We start from the raw sequence: 13107 nt of genomic DNA on the forward strand, positions 1-13107 counted from the left end.
AAATAACTAACTTTTATAGAGGTTTATTAACCTCTCAATTTTGTAACCTCTATGATTTCAGAAAATTGGTTAAGAATCATCTCCAAAACATGTGTTTTGTGTCTTAAGATTAACTTATAAACTTAAGTCATTTACTTAGTTCAAGTTGAACAAGTAACATATGCCAAGCACCACATATAAGTTAGAGCATGCCGAGTCACTCATACGCTGAGTCACTCATGTGCTGAGCAGAAAGTATGTGCTGAGTGATTTAGGAGATGAATAAGCAATGCATGCCAAGTCATTCAGATTTTGAGTTATAAAATTGAAGTCACAGCATGTGTCGAGCACCTGATACTTCAAATGTCAAGTAACACAGTTTTTTCATAGTTGTTTGTATTGGAACAACATACTATTTTAACTCTTTTTGAGACTACTTAAAGATTGAATAATGAATGACTTAACATCCATTTTTTTACTCATCATCTAAATCACTCAACATGTATGACTTGCTTGAAACTTGAATGACTCAGCACATACTGGTGCTTGACATTATGTATATTGTTTGACATACATTATTGTGCAACTTATGCTCAATATACACTACTCACTTGAAATGCACTAAGTTTTGTGAAGTGATGAATTAAGTGTTTTGTCACTCATTTGTCAAAACCAAAATGAGATAAAAAAATTTCCCCCTTTGACATGAGTGGGAAAAACACTATGTCATGCATATATAACTTAACTATAAGCATAACTCAGGTAATATGTATACATTATTCGATCACAATACAAAATTTCAAATTTTTTAGAATTTTGCAAAACTAGTGACTTAACTATCATATGTTATTTCCTCAAAGCTTTATATGTCTATATGTATGTATGTATGTATGTATGTATGTATAAGTATATGTATATATGTATATATATCTATATATATATATATATATATATACATACATACATACATATACACACACACACACACACACACACACACACACACACACACACACACACACACACACACACACACACACACACACACATCGAGATATATACATACATACATACATATATCATTATGTGCAGGATCATAGTAAACTAAACTATGCCCTTAAGTGACAATGAAAAATCAAAAAATTAGGGTTATGTCAACTTTATGAATAATTTTCAACTTTTCATGAACTTTCTATCAAAAAGTGTTTGAAATAACATGTGAAACTAAATACTGAGAAGGTGGTGGTGAATCAACATTTCAAAGCTTTAACTATTAAAAGATTCACCATACATCCATCTCATCATATAACATGTAAACTGAAAGAGCTAAGTACATCAAAACATGCAAAGAATATAGTAAACATAACACATGACACAAGATATTTGATTATCTAGAGACCCTCTAGTGAGAAGGTAAAATTGGGGTGGGGATGACACCCACACAACTTCACTAATGCAATTGTACAGTGTACCCAATTAAGGTTACAATTTTTTGTCATAAAATATGATATATCTGATGAAAGTTTTTCTTTGTTAAAGGCTTAAAAAGACTATTAAATCTTACCCAGTTAAAGGATTTCAGCACCCTACTAAAAGTGTGGCTTGTTAGAGAACTTTAACTCACAATAATGTAAGCACCTTGTTAAAGGATTTGTAAAAGCCTATTAAGAATACTTTGTTAAGAGATTTTCTCTATACGACTTGTTCAAATGAACCAAAACCATGATCCTTTAGTTAGTACTCTTCTACTAGACATCAGCTCTCCTGTTTCAAAGTATATCCTTGATCTTCCTAATCAGATATGTGTCCTTTGTCCTGCTCTATTCTATTCTCTCTATTTGATTCTATAATTCACATCACTGCTATAACCTCCATAGTCACCATGAATTCTCTCTCTACACTTATCATTCACACTTCTCCTTCCATACACACATGCAAACTTTCTAAGGAATTCCCTCCTTAAGAAGACTTAGGTGGACTAGTGTTAGGCAGGAATTCATGATTATCATTTATCCATTTTTTTTCTTAATAAATCCATTTTTGTGATTGGTTACTTGCATAGTGTAGAATCATAAAAAAATCCTTAAGTTAGGATAAATATAGTTTTCATAAAAGTTTGTGCCATTACAAACAATTATCTCCAAAACTACTTACTCAACACTTGAAAGCTCTAGATGCTCAACATTCACTCTATCCTCAATGTTTTCACTCAGCTAATGAATGAATTGGAATCCATTATTTTACTCATCAACTAAATCACTCAACACATATTGCTTGGATCTCCAACTATCATCTTCTGCATCTCTAACCTCATCAGGAACTTGATCACTTGGCTTCTCAATTTTCCACCCATAGATTACTTTCTATATTTGGTGCTTTGTTTGACAACATCTTCAATTTTATTTTGCAAAATATGAAAGGATGTATATTTGGGGGAAATTAATTTATTCATGGATTTTTTCATCACTTCTGTATTCAAGGTTGGCAGTACTTTGGCTAATGTAGCATCCCTTATCTATCTTTCTATTATCAAACTATATTGCCACTTCTGGTCACGTCCGTCATGTATACTCTTTGGTAGTAAGTTAGAAATTTTTGTACTTGTGGTCTTAAATATAGCCATCATTTCATAAATTGATTCTTCCACCTTATTTTGATCATTTTTTCCTAACTTATCAAATACAATATGTACAAAGATAGAGTAGTATATTTAATTCTTCCACCTTGAAATTGACTTATGTCATTTAATTCTATCCTCTCCTCATTTGACTTGGTTGGAGTAGTATATTTTCTTCTTAATCTCTTCTTCTTCTCTAGCTTACTCTCCTCTATTTTAGTAATAACTCTTTTATTAATTTAGATTGGTTTTGACAAGTGAGTGTCTATAAAGTTAAGTTTTTTACTTAGTTCATGTTGAACAAGTAACAGATGCCAAGCACCACATATAAGTTAGAGCATGCCAAGTCACTCATATGCAGAGTCACTCATGTGCCGAGTAGATAATATGTGTTGAGTGATTTGGGAGCTAAGTAAGTAGTGCATGCCAAGTTATTCAGATTTTGAGTTACCAAATTGAAGTCATACTATGTGCAAAGCATCTAGGACTTCAAATATCACGTAACATAGTTTTTTCATAGTTGTTTGAATTGGAACAAACTACTATGTAAACTATTTCTAGGAGAACTTAAAGATTGAATAACAATATTTTGGTGATAAGGATGAATCTTAAGTTGGATGGAATCCCTATGTATGATATGTACCCAACAAGGTAAAGGGAAAATAATAGAACCCTAGCTAAAGAGATCAGAAATATTAAGATAGAACAAGAATCACAAACCATATTAGTATGTGAGGTAACCAAATAGAAAAAGAAAGCTATGGAAGAAAAATTCATGATTGAAGATGATAAAAGAGTTTTGACTAGAAGACTAGAATAAAAATTATTAGAGGTATGTAGGATTGCTAATATGCAATTAAAAACTTTGAGTCAAATGATGAATGAAAACAATGAATCAAGTCATGATTGCTAATCATGAAATAAATAGTAAAGACATTGATATCACAACACTAAAGCTACAGAATAAATAGTTGATCCATGATATGAAAAGGGAAATGGAATTTTCTGAAAGTTTCAATAAACCAAATGAAGCTATCAAGTACTTTGGACAATTGATGAGATCTCCTAGATCTAACAATGATACATCTAGAGTGGGATACACTAGTACTAAAGAAGGAGATTCATCCAAAAGTTTTAAAGAAGGAAGTAAAAAAGATCGATGTGTTTAGGATAAAGAATGTAAATCAAAATGTTAAGAAAAAGAGCATGGGCCAGTACCATACATACAACAAACAAGGTCATCATGCACATGAATGTAGAACCAAGACCATGTACACTTAAAGATTTGAAGGATATTGTTATAAATATCAAAAGTATGGTCATAGTGCTTTTGAGTTTAGATTCAAACCCATGTGGTCATCAAAAAAGAAAACAAAGGTAAAGAACAATGAAAAATTTCATAACTAGGATTATAATACAAGGTACATTTGTCACTACTATCAAGAGTATGGACATGTTCCTAAGAATTATATTAGAACACATTTCAAGAGTGACTACGAGAGGTGGTTCAAATCAAACCACATGTCTTAGCTATTTGAAAACTAGTCACATCAGTCAATATTGTCTAACAAGGTCAAAGGCACCAAGTTGAGAGTTAGACAAAGGCAAACACAAGGGAGATATTGAAAATGTTAGAGATGAGATGAGAAAGACATGGAAGAAAAAGGAGGATTGCAACACATCAAGCGTAGATGGAATCACTTCATCCAATGGGTCAAGTGATCACATCTCTCAAACTAAGTAATCAAGAGTTATGTAGAATTAATATTTAAAAGCTATATGATACATTAGTTCCATGAATTTAATTCTGAAAAGATTACATATGCATGATTAAATATGCAAAGTGTTATTAGAAATTAATCATGAAATTAATATTAATCAATACTACTGCTACTAATCAAAAATAATATTACTCAATAATATTACTCAAATATATTTAATTAATAATACTATAGTATCAATCAATAATATGACTACTGTTGACCAATGTTGATCCTGTGAAACTATTGTATAATCTAACGATACCTAGGGAGTTCAACAAGGAGGATATAATCAAACAACACCTTGGCTGCTACATAAGCAACACAATGGAAGGATGTGTCTTATGGAACTTGAAGAGCCTATCCATGGTTTGTTCCCTAAACAACATTAGTGCCAATTAATTTTATGCCTGCAAGACTTTTGGTAGATTAGAATATATAGAACAGTCATTGGAACAAAAACCAGTGGGGTTAAAAGTTACAAAATGCGTATTAAATTGGCTATAGTTTCTTTTTGACCAAATAGCCCTCTTCTATATTGTATAACAAAAAAAAATTTAATGTGGCAAGGTTAAATAAGAATCCAATTTAATCACCAAAGCTAAGGCCATGTATGCTAAAGACCCATATAATATCCTAAAGACCCATGTATACTAAAGACCCATATAATATCAAAAAATCAGCAAGCCCTTTGTAATGAAACACGTGGGTCTTATATGACCAAATCAAGCTTAAACTAGATATAATGATGCTTATAATCAGGCCCACGATGAAACATGGAGCTCAAAACTTGAGATAGGAGCCTAAAAAAGATTTAAACAGCCTATGGGTATAATGAATGGACCTAATCTAATTAGACAAGGCCATAATTCAATGTAGGATGGGCTTGATTAGGCCCCAATAGCTGACATATAGGCCTAATTATGCCTAGATCCAAGTGGCTAAGGCTTTAGCATATTGGGTGTGAATTTGGGAACATATACTAGGCTAAGTTTGAGACAGATCTAACGTCAAAAGGGTAACATGTGGGCCTCGGCCTAGAGGATGAAACATATAGGCCTTAGCCATATGAAATAAGACCCAAATTTGGGCACAAAACTCATAAACAAGGACCTAAACTAGATCCAATCCAAACACGTCGCCTCAAATCTACAAGAAAGAGATGTAGATATAGGTAAAGTGCTTCCAATACTCATCCAATGCCCTAGTAAATTGAAGTAACAATTCTGCACAAAGTTGAAGTCCTCACTTGTAGAGATCACATCCACCAACATAAATTTAGCAAGGAGTTTTACAATTGGATTTCCAGGTTAGTAACAGTCATCTAACAGGTTCTAAAATTATGATATCATGATGAATAGACTTCTGACATCTTCACGGTGACATCATCAAATTGAGCACCAAATGAGGTTGCCATATGACACTTTATTCACAAAGGTAAAGAAAATCTAGTTAGAAGATGCAAATATGAGTTAAGCCGTGACTATCCATTTGAGTTAGGTGACAATGAGATGCTGCAAAACATACCAAATTAGAGTTACCAATAAATAATGTTTGCAATTCACACAAGTATATTTGTTATTTACAATTTATAGACTTATTGTGCGAAAAGTATTAAGTAAGAGAAACCAGTGAACAATATTGTGTTGTCTCTTGCACATAATATTAAGTTCTAGCTAAATTGATAATCTTTTTACGTTTAAATTTATTTACTACTAATCCAAGCATTCCATTTATCTATCCCAATTCCCAACCTTAAAGTAGACAATCATTTAGCTCTTCCCACTCATATTTATTTTTCCCAAGTGGCTATAGATGATGCAGGTACTACAACAGACCTCAAGGAAGAGTTGGGAAAAAATATTCCACCAAAGCCCAAACCGGTTGTGGAACCCATCCTAGACAAAAGGATTAGCAAGTAGACCAGAAGGGGGACTTATTTTGAATATCTTGGATAGTGTAAGGGACAACCAATAGTAGATGCAACATGGATATTAGAAAAGGACCTTAAGGCACATGGTTTTGATCCCTCACTTGATAGAACTCTAGAGACTAGAGTTTCTTTTATGCAGGGGAGAATGGTGCAAAGCACCTAATCTATTGTTTTGTTTTATGCAATGTCATAAGGCCTAGGATTAATAAAGGCCAACATCCATTGTAATGGACATAAGACCCCAGGTAACAATATGAACTTGGGCATCAATTGGTCCTAGGGTGGAGTTAGATTTATACCTTGTTGTCTAGGTTGTTTTAGGGGGCTAGAGTCTTAGAATAAACATTTGGATGGTTTAGAACTTTTTTTGTTTAGAGGGTAGTTAAAATATCAAAAGGAAATGCAAAATTTGCAAAGTTGCATTAGTAACTTTTTGCAAAAGTAATAACTCTTAATAGAAACCACTCCCAAATGGTTGCAACTGCCATGGGGTGGTTCTACCCGCTTTGTACAAGCCTATAAAGGTTCTAAACATCCATTGGATGAAGAGAAACATTGTACTTTCTTTGAAATTAATAAAATCTATTGTTTTTGGGCCGTTTTGACTATTTTAATCTCTGAAGCCATGGGAGTTGGCGCAAAGCCCATAATTATCCATATTACAGTTTTGAATTAGTGAGAACCTGTAGCATCAAATTATGTTCTTGGCAGCAGTAGCTGAAGATTTTGTGCATGGCCACGCATTTGTTGAAGTGCCATGACTCTACAATAATTTTATTCTACATCAACAAAGTGTAAAATGGGCTTTAAAGTAAAACATTTTCTTTGCACCTTGCATGGACTCTAGAAAGGTGTTTTACCAAATGGTTGAAATCTGTTCACTCATATGCAAAACCCTTTGCTTCTATCATTTTTTTAATTTAGCATCCGCTTCAAGTGTACTAATCCAGCCCTCTATTGAATGTAACAAATCCATAAATACATTTTTAATATTTCTAGTGTGATGATTCCTTTTATCCTTACATTGGGAATATATGTTGCAGAGATAACAAATGGTTATTAAAATTTTAGGGCCACTGACTTAGCAAAGGCTAGGGTTTCCATTAGAACTTGGATTTCTCAAATTGAGTGCTACTTTTGTAAATTTACTCTTATAGGGATCCTTAGTAGCACATTTAAAAAAAATATTTTTCTTGAAATATATTTGGCGTGGTTCTGATCAATGCTATGTGTCTGGTTGTAGTTGAATTTCCTAATATATTGCAATTTCTAGCACTATGATAATTTAGTAAAATTCCAAAAGCATACCTTATTTAAGAAGTTTTCTAAATCATTACTATGAGTTTGTTGCATTACATCCTTGCCCAACTGCACTTCTACTATGTAAAAAGATAACATATGGGTAGATTATCCTTCTACAAAAAACTTATTGTCTTTAGGATCAATGTGTCTTTAATTAAAATATTCAATAGGATTTAAGACATACTGGCTAATCAAACATTTTTTGCTTTCTATTGCTAGGAAATAGCATATTAACACTCAAGATATGGTTAAAATTGTCTTCGGTTGACAATAGTAACAAAGTTATTTTTGGTCAAGTTGGAAATGCTTCAGTGTCTTTTGGTGTGTAGTGTTAACTATTGGCTTCATTGGGGGGGTTAGCTAATCTAGAAGAAATATAGGATCAATGATGGTGATTCCTTGTATTAAGTTGCACACAGGATCCTCTAAGTTGGGAATGCTTTAGTGTCTTTTGGTGTGCAGTGTTAAGTAGTGGTTCCATTGGGGGGGTTAGCTAATCTTGAAGAAATATAGGATCAATGATGGTTATTCCTTGTATTAAGTTGCACATAGGATCCTCCAATTTTCAATTGATTTATTGCAACAAATAAAATATTGCTCTTTCTATGTATTCAAATAAGGAATTTAGTTGAACCAACCAAGAATGTATTCAAGAAACACTTGTGTCATGCTTCAAATTCCGACAGAACTCAACCAATGTTGTTCTCGCTTTAGTAGATATCCCCTTTCACATCCTTCCTTGTCTCTCTAATTAAGTGAATACTCACAGAAGTTTCCTATCATGAGAAATGGAGCCATGGGGATTACATTACCGCCTTAAAATTCAATAATAAACTAGGTGTTCCAACTATTCATATATCTACTATTGATATAGATTTTGAAATGGTCCTTACTATCAAGATAATTTGAATGGAGATTAGATGTGAACATTGATTATGAAGAAAATGCCTGCCCGAATCAACTCAGAGCAACAACCTGATAAGGCACAATAAGCTTGTCTCCCAAAGAGTAATAATATTTAAGGAAATGCAAGGCTTAACTGATTTGATAGCATTGTGGAAGCATTCGAGCCTATTCAAGCTTCTTATAAGGAATCAACTCAGAGCTATTCAAGAAGACAATATTGTGGAAGATATCAAACTTAAACACCTAAACGAGTCAACCAAAGCCATTTAGAACTGATTTCATACCAAAGAATAGAGAATCAAAGAATTACCTTGCATGAAACTCCAACTAAATGCTTTTCATACCAAACACCAATGCTGCAAAACTGTAAAAAAAATAACTAGATGTAAAATAAAATAAATAACATCAACATTGAAAACTATGATTACATTAAATAAAAGGTAATCTATTCCATCCAACATATGTTTCTTGATATATGAAAAAAATGTTCAACTAAACAAAATGTCTGTAACTTGTATACACTCCATACTAATAAAAAATGTGGTTTGAGGTTCTTGAAAGGGCCAATGTTTAGATTCAGTATGTTACAAGATACTCATTAATGTTGCTTAGGATTGATAATGCTATGTGGAATGGTGTGCAAAATGTTTTTGTAAAATCATTATTATCTACATAATGGAGACCATTGAACATGTAAAATCAACAATTTCTTGAGTACTTCAATGATTTGTATAATACAACATAAAATGTATGGTCAGCTTATATTCTAATAACATCTTGCAACTATGTCAAGTTGAAAATAATTGCATGCTCAAAAGAAACTATATTTCATATTGGAAAATAGAACATGCTTTCAAGTTAGTAAATGTCAATAAACCTCCTTGGCTGAAGGTCTAATCTCTCTTGGTAGGATAGGTTGAGGTCCCTAGTTCTTGTAAGGGACTTGATTCCCTCCTCATGAACCTTTACATGTATACCTTAATGGAGGTTGGTAGCACTTTTGGATGAGTGTTAATAATCTTTCTTTTCAAGTTAAGCTCTGGGCTCATTAAGGTTGTAAAAAATATTCACTCAATTTCAAGAGTGACCTTTGTTATGTTAATACATGTTGTGTTGACTAGTTTTATTATTTTAATTGTTGGCTAAGGTATTTTATCAGATGAATATACATTTTTAAATGCAATGGTTCGGTTTTAATTGACAACTATTGGTCCTTAATATGGTACTAATGCTCTCATAGAAAGGACACATTTATGAAAGACCCTCCCTATATCACTTGCATTGTAAATGGAAACCTCTGGAATAAGGAATTAATTGTTATATACTAATGCAATCATTTTGGTCTGAATTGTTATTATTTTTTTTCTAACATGACTTATTAGCTTGTAGTGGGGTAGGATTTTTTAAGGTTACATCGTTGTGTGCATGTCATTGTGAGCTCATCTCCCATACATGGTTCCCCCCATAGCTTCTTTAGTGTGTGGACAAAGGCAATGGAAATGGATTCTTAGCCTATAAAATGAAACTTCTTAATTCCAGTCACTTGCCTCTACTCCAATAGACTAAAATAGTAGTGCTTGGGGGAGAGCACTAGTGTGTTCCAACTCTCTTATAGTTACATGACAAGTGCATTCATTGAGTTTGAACCCGATCTTCATTCATCACTTTCCCTTAACCTGTGTAGATATATGAGTCATTCAATTTTAGAGAAAATAATTATTTTTGTAATCATACAACTTATGTTTTATGCTTTCATTCTTATTTCTTTATATACTAAGTTGTGCCCACTATCCAAAAATAGAATATTGGTGATAGATGATTGAGACTCCAAGCCATAATGATGAAAAGATACCATGGCTGCACACTGCTCTATTGTTTGAAAAGCTTCATAACTAAAAATAATAGATCTATGTTATATATATTCCTTAGCTCCTTCTGGTGAGTGATTACTGAACTGCATTTTTTTCAAATTTCTATTGCCTAAAGTATAGCTATTTTTTCTAGGTTATTGGGCAGGGGTTTGTACCATGTCCATCAATTCAGTAAGGTTGAAATATTTGTGATATTTCATCTAGAGGAAAGTGAATTATTCCTTGAGGAGCTAATTAGCATTAAGGAAGATCTCTTTTCTTCACTTGGATTACACTTCAAGTGAGTTGGAAATCTTTGGCTGTTTAATTGATTATACAACATAATTTTTTTTGTTTTTTTTGTTTTACAATTTTTTATTTTTTGCAGGACTCTAGACATGCCTTTTAAAGACTTAGGTGCACCAGCATACTGCAAGTATGATGTGGAGGCATGGATGCCAGGTCTAGGGTGGTATGGTGAGTTTACCCTAAACTGTAATGCCATTTAGCAAGGACAATATTTGATTGGTAGATAGGAAGAAAATATATGCCTCTATGAATATCCATGTAATAATTATAAAAAATTTCTTATTTTCAGATATCTAGTGCATCAAACTGCACAGATTACCAAATTCATTGACTTAATATTCAATTTTGACCTGTAAGTGCAGAATCAACTCTTTCAATGGCTATCAAGCCCAAGAGAGGGAAATCCCCATTGCCACCATTGCAATTTGTACATACATTAAATGCAATAGCTTGTGCTATACCTAGAATGATTATATCCATATTTGAAAATTTTTAGCAGGAAGATGGGTCTATAATTGTTCCAAAAGTTTTGAAACCATTCATGGGTGGTGTTGAAGTCATATATCCAAAGTCAAAACAATAAAGCAATTTCCTAGATGTGAAGATAATTTTGTAATAGTTTTTTGAACCATTGTTTCTTAGCAGGACCTCAGATTTAGCTACTGAGTGTATGAAATATTTTCCACCTCATACATTTTAGTACTCATCTTTCTTGACCTTAGTAATTCTCAAATAGTAGGTTGACTACACATTTATTGGGATAAGTTGTAGGTAGGTGTCTTAAATGCATTTTTGCATTGCTTACTTGATCCCGTGGTAACTTAAAGATCCAAAAAAGTATAAAATGGTGTTCTTTGAACATTCATTTTGTTCAAATGAAATTTAGAGGGGAGATTATCCCAATACTATAGACTATAAATAAGAGAAGATGTAAATACAATATGTTGTCTACTACATCACACTTTGCAAAGGGAGGGCATTCTTCTCCAAAAGATCATATTGATAATGATATAGTAGATCACACAGACAACATGAGGATATTTAACAGTAGTATGCTATCATTTATTTTTTTATTTATTTTTACATGGGGGTGTCCCCGTGACCTTATTCCAGTGATGACCAATGCCCGGTTCGAGCTTAGGGTGAGACTAGTCCCCCATGGCTGTAGAGCAGCCATAGGTAAGCCACTCTCACCATTTCAACCCAGAGGCAGAACCAAACTCAAGACCATGAGGGTGATCCATGACTTAAAGCCTATCCATCTACTGTGTGCACTGGGGGTCACCCCCTACAAGTTCTCATTTATTATGAAGAAAGCTAGTAGACTCCTTCCATAAATATTCTTGATTCATATGGAAGGCAAAATACTTTGAGGAGGCCATCTTACTATGATAGTTTTTTGTCAGGTAAGAAATAATTATAGTTTGAGACAAAAGAATTTGAAACAAGATCAAGGGAGAGTTGGCAGTATTTTCGTCAAAGAGTCATTTTTGCTAGAATAGCTTCCAAACTCTCTATTGTTAAACAACAGTTAGAATCTTTGAGGCGAAGGAAAGGAAAACCTACACTTGAGTTGCATTTGGAAGGATCAAGAAATGAAAGCACAAGCAAACCACCAAGCTTGTCTTCTATTTCCGAGGACATGAGTGATGGTGACCCTAGTGCATAGTCATGGGCTTCAGCATTGATTGCAGAGCTAGATCATATCAAAATAGAAAATGCCATTGGCAAAGCTAAGAAGCTAAGTGATGTGTCCAAGGTAGATTTGATGGATGATTTCCTTGAGATGGAGAGATTGGCTTCCATGGATTCAACTAGACTGGATTAGGTAGAAGTAGGGAATTTAGATGAAATAACTAACAAGAATGTTTCAGGAAGTTTTGATATTTCATCTAATCACTAAGATAGAGCTTTCTTAGAAGAAGCTCTTGGACAAAAAGAATTAAAGCGTCAAACTGTTAATCAGGAATGCTCTGAGTTGTTAAATTTTTTTAACTATTTACAAGAAAATCTAATTCTTTTGCAAGCTAGAAACACTTCTAATGAATCTACCCTAGTTAGTCTCAAAGAAAAGCATGATATGATCCTTTCTATTGATGTTGAGGGTGTAAACCTGCACAAAACACTAGATGAGGTCAAATATGCTATGGCAATATATGCTAAAAGTACTAGAGATTCTTAGACACATATCTGGTCTTCTATGAAAGGTAACTTCACTTCTCATTCTAATACTAGCATTAGAATTAGTTCTATTGATGTAGAGTTTGCAACTACTATTTTCAACATCATTAATTTCTTACAATCTATAGCCCAAGACCCTGAAAAGACTCAAAAATTTAAATCACCAGATACTAATAAACTAGTTTTTAGAATTCAGAAGTTTTCTCAGTTAGTGGATTACTTTTTGAAGTGCAAAGAAAACATTACAAAGTTAATTGTCGAACTAATATC

General features: G+C 33.1%; 1 pseudogene; it reads left to right on the forward strand.

The window, feature by feature from the left end:
• The window catches only part of LOC149546670 (serine--tRNA ligase, chloroplastic/mitochondrial-like), a 45475-nt pseudogene extending 34236 nt beyond the window's left edge, over window positions 1-11239 (forward strand).
• Window positions 11240-13107: the final 1868 nt, after the last annotated feature.

The sequence above is a fragment of the Cupressus sempervirens genome, chromosome 7 (genome assembly GCF_028749045.1).
Source record: "Cupressus sempervirens isolate cs-2001-9-10 chromosome 7, ASM2874904v1, whole genome shotgun sequence".
NCBI classification, from domain to species: domain Eukaryota; kingdom Viridiplantae; phylum Streptophyta; class Pinopsida; order Cupressales; family Cupressaceae; genus Cupressus; species Cupressus sempervirens.